The following is an 18196-nucleotide window of genomic DNA, read 5'->3' on the forward strand; positions in this document are numbered from 1 at the left end:
ATTGATAGCAAAACGGGGGGTGCACTCCTTGTGTGCCCCTCCTGTCCTCAGAGCCATGCTTTGGGGGGCTCAGTCCATTTCACAGCAGGTCTCACGAACATGCATGCTCTTCATGTTCACTGGTGTGAAAATCAAAAATCTGCACAGAGATTTACAGCGACTTTCCTAACAGTCTATCACAGGACAGACAGACATTCTCTCCAGTGCCATGCAGTGGACATTTCCGCCCAGCACCAAGTAGTGAGGTAGTATATTATTATATAAATATTAAGCTTCAGAGCAGCGCAGTCAAAAATGGTGAGGGGGATATACTTTTCAACTCTTCATAGCACTGCATGGCAGGTTTTTTTTGCAGTGCACGACATTTGCAGCCTTCCTATCACTGAGTATGGTCAGCAGGCACACCTTGTTTGAATTAAAGTTTGTTACGGAATTCAGTCCTTGCAATTTGCCCAGAAGAGAGCGTGCTTCTAAGATGTGGTGCCGGGGTAAAAGGTGCGCACGTTTTCCTTGCTACCTATTATAGCTCTGGAAGCGCGTGGCCAGGGGTGTTCGGAAGCTCTGCCTGCGCCCTCTCATTCCGGGGCTCCGGGGAGTGGCGGGGTCTAGACGTCTGAGTGCCTCACGCGGACCCTTTAAGAGCGCGCTCTCCGCACTGGCCGCAGAGGCAGCTCCGAGCTGTGACGTCACGGGCGGAGATGGTGCGGGGCCGAAGCTGCAGCAAGTTCAGAGCAGTGCGAGCTCCGAGTGGCAGCGCGTGGCAGCGCAGCGCCTCGTGAGTGGACAGCACCCCGCGAGAACAGAGCGCCGGCAGCGCCCCGGGGCAGCTTGGGACCAAGTGCAGCCGCCGCACGAGAAGAGCGCCCGGGACCTGCAGCAGCGGCAACACCCAGTGCCAATGCCAAGAACAGTCCCAGCAGCAGGTGGATCACCCGGCCCCAGCGGCACCCCAGGAACTCCGCCGCCGCAACTCACGCTGGCACAGAGCAGGACCTAGTGCAGGGGCAACACCCAGCACCTACACCACTCCAGACCCGAGGAGCGCAGCAGCATGCGCAGCACCCACAGAGCTCCTACACTGTGGGACCCGAGGAGCGATCAGCAACAGACCTGAGAAGAGCACAGGGGGCGCAACACCCCCGGAGCTCCTGCACTGTGAGTGGGACCCGAGGAGCACTGAAAACACCTGCAGCACTGCAAACGTGGGGAGTGCGCAGCGGGCGCAACACCCCCCCGGCGCAAACAACTTGTGGACCCGGGGTCGGAGCGAACAACCTGGTGAGCACTGACAACACCTGCAGCAGTCCAGGGCTGATGAGTGCAGTGACACACAACACCCCCGTAGCCCACAACTTGGGGCGCACTGGAAACACCCGCAGCACCGAGGCCATCCACTGACCTCAAGGCCACACCCTCATTCGGGACCATCAAGCTACAGGGGCCCCCCAGAGCCTCTCCACAGCTTCGCAGAGCACCCAGCATCAAGGGCCCTGGGAGCTGACACTACTGGGCGCCCCGAGGGGTTCCTGCACCTCTGAGCACTAAGCACACATGGGAACAGATAACACCAACTCGGTAACAGGAGGGAGGAGCCCCTCTGAGGACTAACACCGGGACGTCTGTGTTGGGGCCTTGCTGCACCCCGGAAGAAGGGCAAGCACACATTGCAGCCAGAACCCGGGCCTCCTGCTGAGACTGAGCACCCCCTGAGGGCTGGCGGCTCAGTCACCAGAACATGCTCAGTTAAGGAGGGTTGGGCATCCCCGCGAGGCCTGGAGGTCCAGTGAGCAGCACTCCGGGGAAGGACACTGAGTACGGTAAGTGGCATTGCAATGTATGGGGGTGGTCCCAGGTGCGCCTGCTGTAACTCGTGGATGGGGACTAGACTCAGTAACTGGACGGCGTTTACTGAGGGAGCTCAGCTACAGAGAGCACTGTCAGTCACCGGACGGCTCACGGGGAGCACAGGTAGTGACCCTGGGCGCACAGGCGCTGTGAGTATATTTAAAGGGCTATAAACACATGGGCAACGCGGACAGCGACCGGGAGCAGAGATGCTGTAAGGACAGGCAGTGACCGAAAAATACAATCACTTCCTGGGTAAGAGCCCAGGCGGAGACAGGAGGGACTCCTCGGTGCCCCGGACAGCGGGAAAGCTCGCTGGGTGCACAGCTAGTGCCTGAAGCCAGCACGGGTAGTGTGTGGGATGCCAGGTGGTGCATGGGCAATGGCCGTGAAAGAACACACAGTGGCAGGAGGGAGGGTTCACAGGCAGTTGTAGGGATTCCAGATAGTATGTGGGATAGAATAGGGGACCAGACGCAGTAACTGGAAGATGTAAACTCACTTATTGGAGGGTGCAGAGACAGTACCTGGAGGGTGCGCACAGACAGTACCTGGAGGGTGCGCACAGACAGTGCCTGGAGGGTGCACAGAGACAGTGCCTGGAGGGTGCGCAGAGACAGTACCTGAAGGGTGCAGACAGTGCCTGGAGGGTGCAGAGGCAGTGACCGGAGAGTGCAGAGGCAGTACCTGGAGGGTGCAGACACAGTACCCGAGGGGTGCAGAGGCAGTGACTGAGGTTGCAGAGGCAGTGACCGGAGAGTGCAGAGACAGTGACCGGAGGGTGCAGAGACAGTGACCGGAGGGTGCAGAGACAGTGACCGGAGGGTGCAGAGGCAGTGACTGGAGGGTGCATAATCGGTGACTTTAAGGGTGCATCTACAGTGCTGAAGGGTGCACGGACTGTGACTGGAGGGTGCAGCTACAGTGACCGGAGGGTGCAGAGACAGTGACCGGAGGGTGCAGAGGCAGTGACCGGAGGGTGCAGAGACAGTGACCGGAGGGTGCAGAAGCAGTGACTGGAGGGTGCATAATCGGTGACGTTAAGGGTGCATCTACAGTGCTGAAGGGTGCACGGACTGTGGCTGGAGGGTGCAGCTACAGTGCTGGAGGATGCAAAGACTGCTTGGACTGAGCAGAGGTAATGGCTGGAGGGAACAGAGCCAGTTGGAGGAATAGAGCCAGACCGTGGTTGGAGGCAGCACGGGTAGTGGTTGGAGGAAGCAGGGTAGTGCCTGGAGGCTGCACATCGGAGGTTTAAGGAGCCCCGGCTGTGTCTGTTGAGAGCTCGGAGGAGCGCGAGCAGTGGCTGACGGGAGCCCACAAAGTCCGTAGCCGACACTCGCGTCTCTGCTTTGCACCCCGTTCCTCCTTCATTCGGAGTGGGACAGAAGAGGAATCCGTCTCTGAGCTTCCAGGACCCCCTGAAGCCCCCGTCCCTGCCGGCGCTCCGCTGCAGGAGGTACACCCATGACCCGCTGTTCTTTCCACTTCCTGCTGACACTTACAAACAAGAAGGCACTATTTCTGTTTAAACGCGTTGCTTGGAAGTCCTGCTCGTGCCCCGTCGGCGAGGGGACCGGCCTGGTCTGTGCTGGAGCCCGCAGTCACGAGACTCACCCTTGCCATGCCGGACCGAGGTGCCGGTAACGTGACACGTCTTTCTGAGGTAACCCCGTGCCCAGGCATACGGGGGCTGCCCAGTCAAACGGGAAGTGCCAAGCGCTTAATTCACCAGCTTCCAGTGGGTACCAGGGGTACCACGTGTCCCAATGCGAGCAAGGGAAAAGGGACGCTAAAAGTAAGCCATAATAGGGGTGGGTTGGACGCCCTCACGGCCCGGTGTCAACACCCCTGCTGAACCTTTGCTAGCTGCCCCCCGGCGGCACTCATTTTTCGGGACTAGGACTTATTTTTCATCATCAAATTTAACCAGAGTAAGAGGTAGAAAGGCGGCAAATGTGAGAGGGACAGAGGAAGACTTGAAGCAGTGACACGGGGAAAGCAGGATTGAAACCACCTGCAGGTGTGAGCAGCATATGTGAGGAAGAGAGGTGCGAGGGTGAACCGAGACCGCGCAGATTCAGCCGTGGCGGCAGCGGCTCCCCAGAAAAGTCTCTGCACCCGCCGCACTTATTATTTTTTAAGCACTGCAGTACTCTTACCCGGGAGACCCCGGCTGGGCCTCGGCAGTGCTATCGCTCTGAAAGTATTTACGCGGAGCTTGAAGTGGAAGCTTTGGCGTGCAGGCGCTCCTAGAGCAAGTACCCCTGCTTGCTGTACAGCAGTGTTGCCACCCTCCCGTTAAAAGGATCGCGCCTCTGAAGAGAAGTGCCGGCACTCAATACCCAGAGTACCTGCCCGTTTAAAGCACTGTGGACATCGGGCAGTGAGACGTGCGGCTTTACGTCATGGCCCTGGCGCCAGTTATTGGTATTTAGGGGAACTCCCTTCTGAGCCCGGACTGCGCTCTCTGTCACGCATGCAGAACACTTGTGCCTTTCAGTGCGGGACTGAACGATGGGATGGGCTTCTTTTAGGCGAAAATACCGGCGACTCTGGAGGAGTAGCACCTGTACAGCCCGTGTGAGGGCTGCCCCTCGCCGTGTTCGAGGGTGACGGGACGTATAGCGGCACCGCAGAATGCGGCGCTTCAAGGAGCGGTACCATGCGTGAAGTGTCTGCACTACCCCACTTAGAAGGGTTCACCGTGTTTGGCCCCTTATAGCGCGCCGCTGGGATTGCATACCCTCTGGGCGCTACATCGCCAGTTGCTGGTCAGGGGAGAGACAGAACAGAAGGGCATGAGTAATCAGGGGTTCACATAGCTCTTGGCAGAGGAGAATCGGAGTTAGAAGCACTGGGCTGGTGCAGGCAGAAGGGACGACCGGGTGGCGCAGTGCTGAGGTGACGAACGGGACAGTGGAAACCGAACTAAGCTGGGAAAGGGGCAGAGCTGGCACTGGCCAACACGTAAGTGGCGCCGCGGAGGGAGGGTCAGGCACTGCCACTAAAGTGGAGATGGGTGGCGCAGAGCAGGCCAGTGACCTGGGGCCGGGAGAGAGCTGAAGTAGATTAAATCGGGGTGGCACAGTGCGAGGAGATGAGGAGGGAACAAAGCTAAGTAGGGCAGGACAGGTGCAGCACATCTCCGAGGGGCAGGGGCTAGGGTGGAGCAGGGTGGGGCATGGGCTGTCACTAGGCAGTAAGTAGCATGGATACCCTGGGCCTTACACAAGCAAGGACAACTTAGGTTGCTGTCAGGGTCCAGTGGGTGCCCCTGCATCTGCTGCACCATGGTAGCGACTCCTCTGGCTCAGGGCTGAGGGTGAGTGGAGCTGAGCAGGCAGGCAGTGATGTGAATGGGCAGTGTTGGAACCAGCACTTTCTGGTTGGCAGAAGGGATCCCCCCAGCCAGGCCGAACCCAACGCTCTCACGGACTGGCGCTTACGCTCGCTGTATGTCCTGTGGGTAGCTTGGCACTGAGCAGTCAGGCTTATCGCAGAGGCAATGTTTAAAGCAAAGGCACCGCGATAAATACACTGAGTGTCACAAAAAAGCCTTCACACAGGATGTATGTACATATCGTTTGTATTCAACACGCACATATTTAACCATTATAACATGAACATTAAATACTTTTCGGCAAAAAACTGATTTGGGCATATTACTAGCAGTACTAGGCCCACTCATATTGTTGTGATGTCAATAGTATACACACTGTGGACAATTCCTAATCTAACTCCAACCCCAGAGAGAGAGAGAGCACCCTTATGCAGTGCGATACGCTGTCCACCCCAGGCCCACCCTAGCAAGCCTGATAATGCAGTCCCGCGCAGTTATAGGCAGGGCACAAGTCTTAAAAAAAAGAAGTGGGGGGACTGAACAAGTTAGGCAGTATGGAAATGAAATCATGACGTGTGCCATCACAGCACCTGATGTCACGATGCATGACATTCCACGTGGCATCACAGGAAGTGACCTCACTGGAAGTGACATCACAAGAAATGACATCGGATACTAAGATCTCGGGTGTATCATAAGTACATTTAAGTGCATTATGAGAATTAATAAATGAGATTTGGTGTCTGAGTTTTGCCAAAAAGTGGTGCAATCCTGGCGCAAAATCTGGGCCTCAACTAATACATTTATTTTTAAACCCTGCTACAAAGAAATTGGCAGCAAGGAAAAGCATAGTAGTACATCTGTTCTGCCTAATTGGTTGCAAAGTCTGCATTTTAAAATATTTTATGGGGTTAAGGCATCTGCTGCAGAGGTGCCCAATACATCTCAGGGAATAATAATAATCATGAGATAACTCTGGAGGTTAACGCACTTGTTGGAGAGATCTGGGTTTTGTGTAATCCTAAATTTGAATCAAAGAAGTATAGAAGATTCATTTGTCTCCTGCAAAACATAATCAACCGCTGTTCTTGGGAAGAGGGGTCATTTGGGGATTGTTAGACCTCTATTTTGTTGCTACCCTCTTCGGGTTTGTTATTCATGATATCACAACACACATGGTGTGCATTTTTTACAATGTTGTGAGCATAAATGTACCACTTAATTATGCAATAGTGCTTTGATATGTGTGTGTTATAACATATGCCAACTGAAAAGGCAATAAAATGTGTTTTTAAAAAGTTGTCTCCTGCAAAACACATCATATAAAATGCAGATCACAGATTTTAATTTTATGTAGATAGGTAAGTAAATTACTGCTTTGAACACAGAATCCTTTTGTTACTTGCAGTTCATAAATTGTAATTCTTCCAGTAGACCACAGTGAACTATGAAGGGCATTTGACTCCTACACCTTGTAACCCTGACTGTCTCATGTAACGCAGCTTGTACATTGATTTGCACACTTACATGATTTATTTTGAATGGATAATGTGTATGTGATGTAAAGCGCTCTCACACCTGCATTGGGATGAGTAGTGCTATCATAGAAATAAAATAGATCTATTTAAATTGTTATTTGTGTAAATATTGGGACAGACAAGCCCATCTGACATTCTTACAGTGCATTCACTTATATACCGGGACGGAACAATGTAAAACACATGCATCTCTTAAGTACCTGTGAAGACATAACACGCTGTGTGCTTTTGTTTCCTTGCGTTTGCATGTAAGTGTGAGGTGCCAGGACGCCTCCAGTCTGATACTCAATCATAAGGAGGCCTGGTGGCCCCTTAACTTCTGCCTTGGTCTTTCGCTCAGCTGGAGGTAATAAAAAGCCCCCGCCGGCCTGCACATTGCTGCTGGAAATCGAAAGCAGACAACGTGCAGGCACTGCTGAACGTGTCCTGGTGTCTGAAAATCACAGCGGGACAAGATCAGCATCTTTCTGTGGGCCCCAAGTTCTTGGCGGGGGGACGGCGTCCACCCTATGAAAATAGTGGGTGGCCGACGTGTATCCGCGTGTACCCCTGACTCGTGCCCTGGTTATGGGTACACCCGGGTCACAGCGATATCAAGGATATGTACATATATGGAACAAGAACACTTTTTAGCAGCACTGAGGGTCGCACCCTGTGAATCGGACACCGCAGGCAATGAGCATTCAGTCGGCATGTCACATGAGAGAGACGTGGCACGATCGATGAAACTGGCCTTGCAGGGTCCCCCAACTGGTGAATTCGCTCACCACCAACTAGTGCCTTATGAGTGTCAGGGACCCTGTGGAACAGACACCACATGCCTTAGAAGCAGGCAAGATTTTTGGGGCTCCGCACTAGACAATCTGGTCTCCAGACACAAATCTTAGTTCCTCGCTCACACCGCACTACCCAATAGAATTCCATAGCCGATGTGGGCAATTGAGAGGGCACTGCTCTCCAGATGTCACAGGTAGATGGTGTAGGTCACTTGTGGGAGATCTTTGATGCCCTTGAGGTCTCCGGGAGAATGGCAAGCCCACTGACGGGCCCTTAGAGAGCACACTTCAGGGCGCCACACTTCAGCAGGTCTTCAGCCCAGGCCAACCACTATTCAGAAAGAGTATGCAGTCCCCTTCACAGACAGTAATCCTCCATGTGCTCAAAAGAGTATACTGTTGTCTGTCTTTGAAGTTAGGGGGGTTTAAGGGGTTTCCCCATGAACCACAGACATCTTCTGTAAATTGTGGGCCTGTTTGCCATGGGGCCCCGGAATGCAGAACTTAATCTTTGGTGGGACCATGATCTGGCCCCAAGAGGCTAAGGGGGTCATTACGATAGCCCGTATGGTGGTGGTGATCCGCCCGCTAAACTCCTCCGTCCGCATGACTTTTCCCCCCGCCCAATTACGATGGCGGGTGTGACCCCGGCGGATGGGAAGAACGTCTGCCGGTAGGCAATCCGCCCACCATCCATATTAGTATGATGGCGGAGAATTGCCTTTCCATGGCGGAGACTCCGCCATGGAAAGGCAGGCGGTTTTGGCTTTGGGGGCCCGTTGCGGGCCCCCAGGGTGTACGGGGGGTGAGGGGTGCACAGGGGGGTACCTATAGTACCCCCCTGCATTGTCATGGACATGGTGGCAGGCACCTCGCGGTGCCTGTCACCATGTGCATGACAATGCACACAGTGCATTCCCAGCATTGTGGCGGGCGGTGCTGTGAGTACTGCCCGCCACAATGTTGGGAATGGAGGATGCCACAGCCACGGTGGTGGTGGCATCCTAATGGCAGGTGCGGGACCGCCGCACCACTGGCGGCTGGTCCCAGCAGCGCTAGGGTGGCGGGCGGACTAAAGTCCGCCCGCCATCCTAATGGGCCTCTAATTGTCAAAATCTCTCTTTCCGATCTATCCCACCCGACCCTCAAATGGCAGAAGTCTGTTCTAGTGGTATGCACATGATTTATGACGGTCACTGGAGAACGCACAGATGTGCTCCCCAAACCCCAGGTGCCCACTGGAGCCAGGCACCACGGCCCACAAGACTCTTGGAGCATAGACATGTCCATATTCTATAAGTGGCATTTCTAAGTGAGTTGTGCCCAAAAAAACTTTACCACTGGAAAGGGTTTGGAATGGCAAATCGATTGATAGGAAACATCACGAGGCTGCTTCGCTGCAATCCACTATTGCAGCCCCAAGTAATATCAAGTACGTCCCCATGTTAACCTATGGGAAGAGCAAGCCTCGTAGGTAGTGAAAACCCACACAGGTATTCCTCACTGCCTGGATGCCTGTGCGCACTCTGTCCTGCGTTAGCAGGTTGGACACATAGTCCCCAGCACCAGGGATGTAAATCTGCCCGCCCGAGTCTGCAACGGCTGATGGGACATGGGTTTAACTAAATGGGTGTCAGTGCGCACGCACCACCCTGCGATGGCAGGTTGCACATGCAATCATGGGCACCATCGGTGGGGGTGCACACCTACAGTGGCCTGCAATGGTAGGCTGCTCTTGACGTTACTCGCAATAAATAGGTGCCAGTGTGCACACACCGGTCGGCAATGACTGACCAGCCCGTGTTTCAGAGCATCGAGTCAACGCCACTTCCCAACACTGGCATGAAGGGCGCACCACTTTTAAATTATTTACAGTGGGAAAGTGCCCAGAGCCCACACACGAGAATCAGCAAAAACCAGGCGGAAAAACAAAACGTTCAGGGAAACACTACCTGACAATTATCTGGCTGAACAGACAGGCACTGTCCGGTACTGAGCACCTGCACCTTTCAGCACTACTGCAATACATTATAATGGAATAGTACTGGCACTTCTGAGGAGCAAACATGTACTTAAATAGAGAATTTGCACTTCTATATTTCAATTTAAAGCACTGAGGCTGGAGGACAGGTGCAGCACAACACTAAGGCAGGGATGGGGCATGGCTGGTGGCATGCAACACAGCACTGTGGTTTCGCAGAGCAGGGGACTAGGGTGGCACTTAGCTGAGTAGGGCAGGACAGCTGCAGCATAACACCTGGGCATCCCAGGACAATGTTACAGGGTGGCTCGAGGCAGAGCAGGGGTCGAGGTGGCGCATGGCTGTCCAAGTGAGCTGCAGTTCGATGAGATGGCCTTTAGCTCATTGGGCGGTGGTGGGGGGGGGGGGGGGGGAGGAGGAGTGCCACACAGCTGGGCTCCGGGAGGAAGGCGCACTGCTTGCTGGGGAGGGGTTGTAGAAGGACGCGATACTACAATTGCCTCGGGCACGACCTGCCAATGACAGTCTGCAGGCAGCGTAGTTCGTGTTCCCGAGCTCCCTGGGCTGCTGCGTGGATCGACAGCCCCCGGCTGAGCCGTGAGTCTGACAGAAGGAAGCGGCGTGCAGCCTCTGCGGGGGCCGGAGCTGGCCTCCCTGCAGACCGGCGCTAGTACGTGGAAGGTGTCCCAAGTGGACTCCGGAGCCCGGATGTGAACTGGGCTGCTCGTCTTCCTCCCGCCTCAGAGATTCCCTCGCCATGCAGGGACCGACTATTCTGGCCAACATCGTTCTAATTATGTACCAATTACTTGACACGAGTACCAGGTAATTGTCCGGAACATGTATGATTCAAACCATACTGGGCCCGTCAGCCTCGGCGCGGGGGCTGCGCTCAGATGTGATGGCGCACGGGTTGTGCTGGCGGTGTCACCAGTTCACATCTCACAGTGAGATTCCACCCCCGCCCCCGTGTGCCCACGAGAAGTCGAAAGTGAAAGCTTGAACTACATTGGCTGTCGCGTTTTTTTCCCCCGAGAAAGCTTAGTAAAGTCAGTCATGCCAGTGGACGTTATGGCCGGCACCGTTAATAAGCAGCAGACAGCACCCGCGGCGACAACTGTCCGACCCCGAGCTGTAAACAACAGAGCAACTATTACCGAATTTACTGTATTTCATTTGCTGACCTTGGGGTGGTTTGAGGCGGGACTCGAACTCGTTACCCGCGAGGCAGCAGTGTTTTTAATCACTAAGGGTTTGATGAAACTACTTGCACTGTATCTTGTCCACATTACATTTCAGGGTTTGTGTCCATGAAACATTTTCTTCCATAGTATGAGTCTTCAGTATTAACAGTGCTGAGAAGTACTGAGGAGGACGTTCGTAAAATGTTTGTGCTTATTGCATTTTACCAGGTGAATTTGATGCACCCGAGGAACTGCTGGCCGATTTAAAAAAAAAAGTCAAAAAAACACAAAGGAGCATATTAGTATTCTGATATCGGAACCGTTACCAGGAGGAGGACAGAGGCGTCGCAGAGCCCTCCCCGTTGCATTACATTGTCAGATAGGGCTTAATATTAAGTGTAATGGGATTTGGGATCTAAAAATGTTTACATTTTCTGACATACCGGCAGGGAATGAAGGAAGAAAGGTGTAACTCAAGGATTCGAAAAGAATTCGCGGGACAAAATAATGTGTTCTCAGTCGCAGTTTATGGCCATTGAACTTTAATGGTCCGGGCCAGTGTCATTTGTTTTTTGCTTCTGCCCGCCACAGCATGGATCATGGGGCAACCAAGTAGCCCACTTCAGCCACTGGCTCTCTTCAGTGTGAGTGACACATATGTACATACGACAAAAATGTAGTCCCCTTCAGCGCAACGGCTGCTAGGCCAATCGGTACTTTTATCTCTGCTTTCACTTTTTTAATTCATTTTTGCAATGGGTCTTTTTTAAACTTATTTTATGTATCTGTTTTTGCAGAACAAATACCTTTAGGTAGCAGCATTTTTTAAGCTTCTGTAACTTTTTCACTTTTAATGCTTATTGCAAGTGTATGGAAACAAATGAAGACCTGTAAAGACAAGGCCTATTTGCTTTGCCAATCCTTGTTATGAAGAGCCGGAATTGGGCTGAATTGAAATTGCTCTACAGCTCCCTAAGACCGCTCCTACAGAAGCTGCGGTGACGTGTGCCCTGCAGAGGATGTGTTTTTGGCATACATTTGGCTCCTCAAGGTTTTTAGTCCCATTTCTTTTCATGTTGGGGCAGTCCACGCATCGCCGCCCCGAGGACGAGAAATAAAAGCTCTTCCTATCAATAAACGCTGAAAAGGTCATTCAGAGACAGGGATGCTTTAGAAAAATCCACAGAGAAAACCAATTTCTTCTAATAAAATGGTAACAAATCTGTGCCTGGGCCATGTTATGTTGTTTCAAGTTATCTCAGGGGCCTGTGAAATCGAACCCTGTTTTCTTCCGATTCTACCTCGGCAATTTCAAGCAACCTGACCGCGCCAAGCTACTGCTGCTGTGAATGCATCAGGGTTCATACCGTGGAAGCCGAGTTTGGTAGTCCTTTACATTGATTTGGAATGGAGATATACCTATTTGCAGTTCACAGGGACATTACAATGAATATATTTACAATGTGGTTACCTTGTACATAGAGTTACACTTTTTAAGCACATGGAGATTTAGTATTGCAGAGAATCACACAATTTATGATCGAGTCCTGGAGCTGGGATAACAAATTAGAAACACAAGCAGATCGCAAATAGTGGGGGTGGGGTACTTATGCACTGAATTTTTGTGACCTACCTGTCATTTTGTAATACAACCTATGTTCATAATATGCCCTTTCACAGGGGGTTGCAGAATGACCTTCCTAATGACTAACTAGGCATGTTGCTATTTGCGACTCCTGCAAATGACTTCCAACACAGGGTTGGTGGCCTGCAAGGTACTGCAGACCTCCATCTTTGTGTACACATTCCCAAATGTGATTTTTTTTTAAACAGCCCATGTTCCTTAACCCCTTGCGTGCTCATGACGGAACCACTCCATCATGAGCCACGGGCGGCGTGTGCTCATGACGGAGTGGTTCCGTCACGCTGCGGCCGCTCTGCCTACGCGTCGCTGATTCCCCGCCTGTGCGGGCGAATTAACGAGTGGGCGGAGTCGTGACGGAACCACTCCGTCATGAGCACAGCTCGCCCGTGACTCATGACGGAGTGGTTCCGTCACGAGCATGGCGGCGCCGCGCTCACCCCGCACCCCCCCCCCCAGCGCCGCGGCAGAATTCGCGCCGCGGCGATGGGGTTAAAGAAACTGGTGCTGTTTTTTAAAATAAATATATATATATATTCTCTGAAAAAAACAGGATAAAGTGATGTTATATTTAGGTGAGTACGTTAGTTAAAACATACTGTTTTAAACAAACAAAACAACTGAAATTCACCAGTTATAGATCTCACATAACTATAACCTGTGCTCTAAAGTAACTATAATTCGCGCCCCTGCCATACACAGTGTTGTCATCAGTGATGTAATTTCAGATGTTGCAGCAATGTTATCAATGATGCCATAGAAAATATCATGAGTGATGTAATATGGGCGGTAATTGACAGTGTATGGAAATAGCATAAATTATAGTTACTTTAGGGCAAAAGTTATAGTTGGGGCCACTGGAATTATGTGTTAGTGGAGGATCAAAAAATGTGGCAGGGCTGAGTAAGTTATGCAGCAAGAAAAGACAAATTATGTGGCACATTTTGTGATAGTATTACTTCATTATTTAGTAATTTTTAAACTTATTAATACTTGGCATTAGTTGTACCCCATTAGTACCAGTTTAATACATCAATATAGCAATAAGCTACAGAAAGGTGACCTGTCAACTTTTGCAAAGGCCCTTCCACTGTGCGGCAACACGTGCCATTGTGTGTTAACTGACTTTTGAACTGTTTGAGCTAAAAGCAACATTTTTTTGCTAAAACCTGCAGATGATGGATTATGTGACAAATGTGGCAAATCTACAATTATGCGAAAACCGCCACAGCTGCACAGTCACATAATTCCAATGGCCCTGGTTACTGTTAAGTGAGATACCTATAATTGGTGAGTTTCAGTGGTTTTGTTTGATTAAAATGGTGTGTTTCAAATGACATTTTCACCTAACTATAACATTCCTGCGTGCCAAACCCCCAACGTGCAAGGCCTTTGCCCGTGAGCACTGTGGAGTTGGATGCTGGGCCTGGCCTCAAAATACCAAAAATTAAAGTGGCAGAGTCTATTGGCTTTATCAAGGGGTTAGCACATCAACACATATAAAGCAGACCTATTGGCTTTGTCAAAAAATCACCAAGAACAATAATCAAATGTATATTTCATAAATTCACACATTGAAACATTTAAATAATAGTGATTGCTGCAAACTATTTTTCAATAAAGCATTAGAAAAAGAATTAAACATGTCTTTGAGTCCTTTAAAAAAAAAATTCTGGGAATGCCTGCACTTTTCCCGGTAGGGGACTGCAATGTTCCAGAGGATGGGGTCAACAGAGTCGTTCACCAGCTCGGGAAGAAGATTTACATGCTCCACTTTCCAAAATGTAACTTCCGGTCCCCGGGGATGGGGTTCCCAGGGCCTTTAAGAGGCTAGGGGACGGGAACTGAATGTCAAAAAATAATCGAGCCCGGGGGATGCCATCCTGGGGGCCTAATTAAGCCTGAGTTTTAATTTTATTTAAAGTGGAATATGGGGATGTGTTGTGAAGTGTCTATAAAAGGCTTGGAGAGGGGGTGCTCTCATCTCCTCTCCTTTTAATGAAAACCTGCCTTGGAGAATGGTGTTTTCGGGCCAGAGAAAAGGGCTCGGGAAATGGGGGCCCATGCCCCCAACCCTACAAAAAATAAAACCGCTGGCCCACCCCGGGGAGCTCAGAATTGAGAAATGGTGGGAACCAGTTTTTTCTTTTTGGAAACGCAGATCCAAGGATCCTCTTAGAACCAATTTAAAAATAGTTTTTGGGCTTAGAGTTCTCCATCTAGGCCTCCTCCACCAGGCCTGGGAGGGCAGGGCATAGCTCCCCGGCCCCTTTATGTTTTTATAATTAGTTTTAGGACCAGGGACTGAGTCTCCAAGTCCTAAAAATGGCTGCTGCTACATATGTGGTGGAAGCCAATTAGATAATATCTTTTGATGTGTTAGATATGCAGATCTTCCAGTGTAAAACATACATCACATTTTTACCTCAATTTCTCAGAAGCTACTGAATGGATTTTCACCAAATCGCAAAAAGCACACTTTCTGGACCAAGAGCTAGCTTTCTGCCAAATCTGGTGTAATTTCGTTCACGTCTTATTATAATTAATTAATCTGTTTTTTAATTTAATTATGATAAGACCAAAGTATGCCTTGTCTGAGCCAGAAAGAAGTGGTAAATAAGTTGAGACAAATATGCAAGTGATTTGAGATGTCTAGATGACGATTTAATGATGAACTTATATGTAATTCTTATGATGTTCCTGCATATGAAGTATGTCCGATATTTCACAAGGGGCAGTGCTTTGCCACTTGACAGAATTGTTTTTACTATGGAATGAATTATAACAAGATCGATGAATGCATCCCCTGAGTTTACTTGTATTTTTAAATAGACAGAGGGATTGATTAAAGTGTAATGATGAACTTTAATGTGATTTCTCTTATGTTTCTGTAAATTAAGTGGCTTTAAAATGGTGCCCGTAATTACAAGAAAGGCAGTGTTTCTTTTTTGTTAAAGCGTGGAAAAAATGGCACTCAATGTTGTGAACAAGGCTTGAACGCCGAAATGCGTTGACACTTTTAAGTATCTCAGCACTTGAGAATGAAAATATTTGGGCAGAGCTTTGGAGTGCTGGTCCTTCTTTATTGAGCTCAGGAATGATGGATTATATGCGATGAAGTGGAAGTGTGCTACCGAGTACTGCTGATATGACTGCTACTGGGTAGTTATAGTTAGGATTGTGTTTCCACAGGAAATGCATTTTGTTTGTGTTGCTATTATCTTTAGCCCTATTTGACAAATCCCCATGAAACTTTCCAAATAAAGTGCTACTTTCTGACTAGTTTGCACATGGAAAGTTTCGGGGTCATCTGTCAAGCGGGGACAAAGAAAAAGAGAGAGTTCAAAAACTAATTTTACCCATTCTTTTGTCATAGGAAATTTGGACACAACTACAGCTCAATCTGCAAAACATGTTAACACCAAATTTGGCAGAAAGACAGATCTTTGTCCAGAAAGAGTGTTTTTTGTGTTTTAATGTACACCTGTTCAGTAGTTTTGAAGAAATTAAGGTAAAAAAATTATGTATCCCACCATGGAGGATTCGCAGAGCCGACGGATCTCAAACTGAGAACTCATTGGCTGCCACCACCTCAACCAGGGAGTAGTGGCAGTCACCTTAGGAATCAATCCTGAGTCCTAAAAAAAGTTTTTAAAATGACATGAGGGGGCAGGGTAGGGACACGGGGCAAAAAACATTTTTTTTAAAAATGATTCCCCAAAAAGATTCACAAACTTGCAGCAAAATGTAAAAAAAAAAAAAAGAAAGTGTGGGCTCATGAGCTTCTTTTCAAAACCCCCTGTGGTGGGCCAGGGTCCTGCAGAGGGATGCATGCTTTTTTTGTGGGAATGGGTGCGTGGCCATCCTCTCCGAGCCATTTTTGACTCTGGGACTCCATCCCCAGAGCCAAATTGAATTAATTAGGGGAGGTGGTTGCACAGTCCTCCTTCCTGAGCCGTATTCATCTCCGGGAACCCATCACAAATGGTACCTTTTAAACTCTAAAAACCACAGAAATTATAGTTATAATTATCTCAAGTAACGATTTCCCCGTGTCCCAATGTAACTATACCTCCTACCCTTATTTTGCTCTGCCAATAACGGCACATATTACATGACTCCTAACATCTTCTATCACATCATTGTTAATATCACTGCAACATTAGCAATGAAGTTATTGATGAGAAAACTGTGCAAGGCGGGGGCGCAAGTTATAGATACCTTTGGAAACCAGTTATAGTTACTTGAGATAACTATAACCGGTGAATATCTGTGGTTTGTAGAATTTAAAACATTACGTTGTTACTGAACATTTCACTTAACTATAATGTTATGTTAACACACACACACATATATATATATATATATATATATATATATATATATATATATATATATATATATATATATATATATATATTACCTACTGGCGGTCGCCAGTAGGTAGTTATAGTTAGGACCACGTTTCCATAGGAAAACCTCAACATTCTATTTTGAATAACTTTGGCGCCGGTCGACGAATCCTCGCGAATTTCTCAAAATAGGTGGGGCGCTACGCTCCGCTCCGACCCTGAAAGTCTCGGGGGGGTTCGTCAAGCGGGGGCTGAGATAAAAGGGGGGTCCCAAAACGCGTTTTTCCCATGCATTTTTCCATAGGACCTTTAGAACGAGCTACAGCCCGAACGGCTGAACAGAATTACTAGAAATTTGGCAGAGAGGTAGTCCTCAGGTCAAGGAAGTGCCTTTTGTAGGTTTGGTGTAAATCTGTTCAGTAGATCCTGAGAAAATAGCCTTTAAATCAATATATATATCTGTGGAAGCTTACGGTGCGCTTACCGTGCGCTTACGGTAAGCTTACGGTAAGCTTACGGTACGCGTACGGTGGCGTGCGCGAGCGCGATTCTGATTGGCTGTTAGATCTTAGTAAACATTCGAATCGGTCGAAACCAGGAAGCGGCGGCCGCCATTTTCTCTCTCGAACTGTCAGGGGGGTGAATAAAAAAGGTGGATAATGTGAAAAGGGGGCAGGCTCGACAGTTCCTGACCCCCTAGCCTTGGTCAGGGGGTCCCAGAAGGACCCTCAAGGGCAAAAATAAAAAAAAATTATTTTTCGAAAAATCGCCGTATGCGCGTAGCGTACGCGCACGGCGACCTGCGGAATTACGCGTACCGTGCGCGCACGGAAAATTTTTTTTTGCGAAAAGGGAAGCTTAAAAAAAAATAAAAAAAATTGTGAGGTAAGGTTGGCTCTTATAAGAGCCGTTGGGTTCATACAGGGATGGAGGAAAGAAAGAATGGGAGTATTATGAGCGTCTACAAACATGCTGGTCTATCTTATTGTTAATAAGGGGAAGACTGACCTCCCCAAAAGCAATAAGACCACCACATTTTGTACACCTCATTTCAACACTCGCAAATCGAGGGTTGATGTCCAAAGGAAAAGAAGAAGGTGATGCTCCAACAACAGAGGAAGGGCTCAGCTGAGCTGCCGATGATGTACTCGGCTGAGCATCTGAGGCTGGGCTCTGGTGACTTACTGAAGAGTTTTCTCCAGTATGTCGAGCAAAGGTCCTTGGGTGTCTGTCCTGAAGGTGTCTCATCATAGAGTGATTTCCAAAGGAATATTTCCTACTTGGATTTCCTCTTGATAAAACACGATCACAAAGTATGCAAGTGACCTTTGGAGCATTGACCTTTTTCTCCCCCTCTGGAAAAGTGAAATACTCCCATACAAAAGAAGTCTTTTGTTTCCTCCTTCTCTGGATCATGGTGGTGCTGCTGGCCTCACTCTCAGAAGAGCTCTGCTGTTCTGCCATTGTATCCCAATGTCAATCCAGCTCCTGCTCCTAGAGAATCACAAGCAGAAATGAGGGGAATGGGTGTGGTG

General features: G+C 49.4%; 1 protein-coding gene across 1 annotated transcript in view; it reads left to right on the top strand.

Moving 5' to 3' along the window:
* Positions 1 to 749: 749 nt before the first annotated feature.
* MEGF11 (multiple EGF like domains 11) overlaps positions 750 to 18196 on the top strand; it is a 1813102-nt gene continuing 1795655 nt past the window's right edge. Inside the window, exon 1 of the mRNA XM_085644629.1 lies at positions 750 to 1817. The gene's annotated coding sequence lies outside the window, so the exon portion shown is untranslated. The remainder of the gene's footprint in view (positions 1818 to 18196) is intronic.

The sequence above is a fragment of the Triturus cristatus genome, chromosome 3_1 (genome assembly GCF_964204655.1).
Source record: "Triturus cristatus chromosome 3_1, aTriCri1.1, whole genome shotgun sequence".
NCBI lineage: Eukaryota > Metazoa > Chordata > Amphibia > Caudata > Salamandridae > Triturus > Triturus cristatus.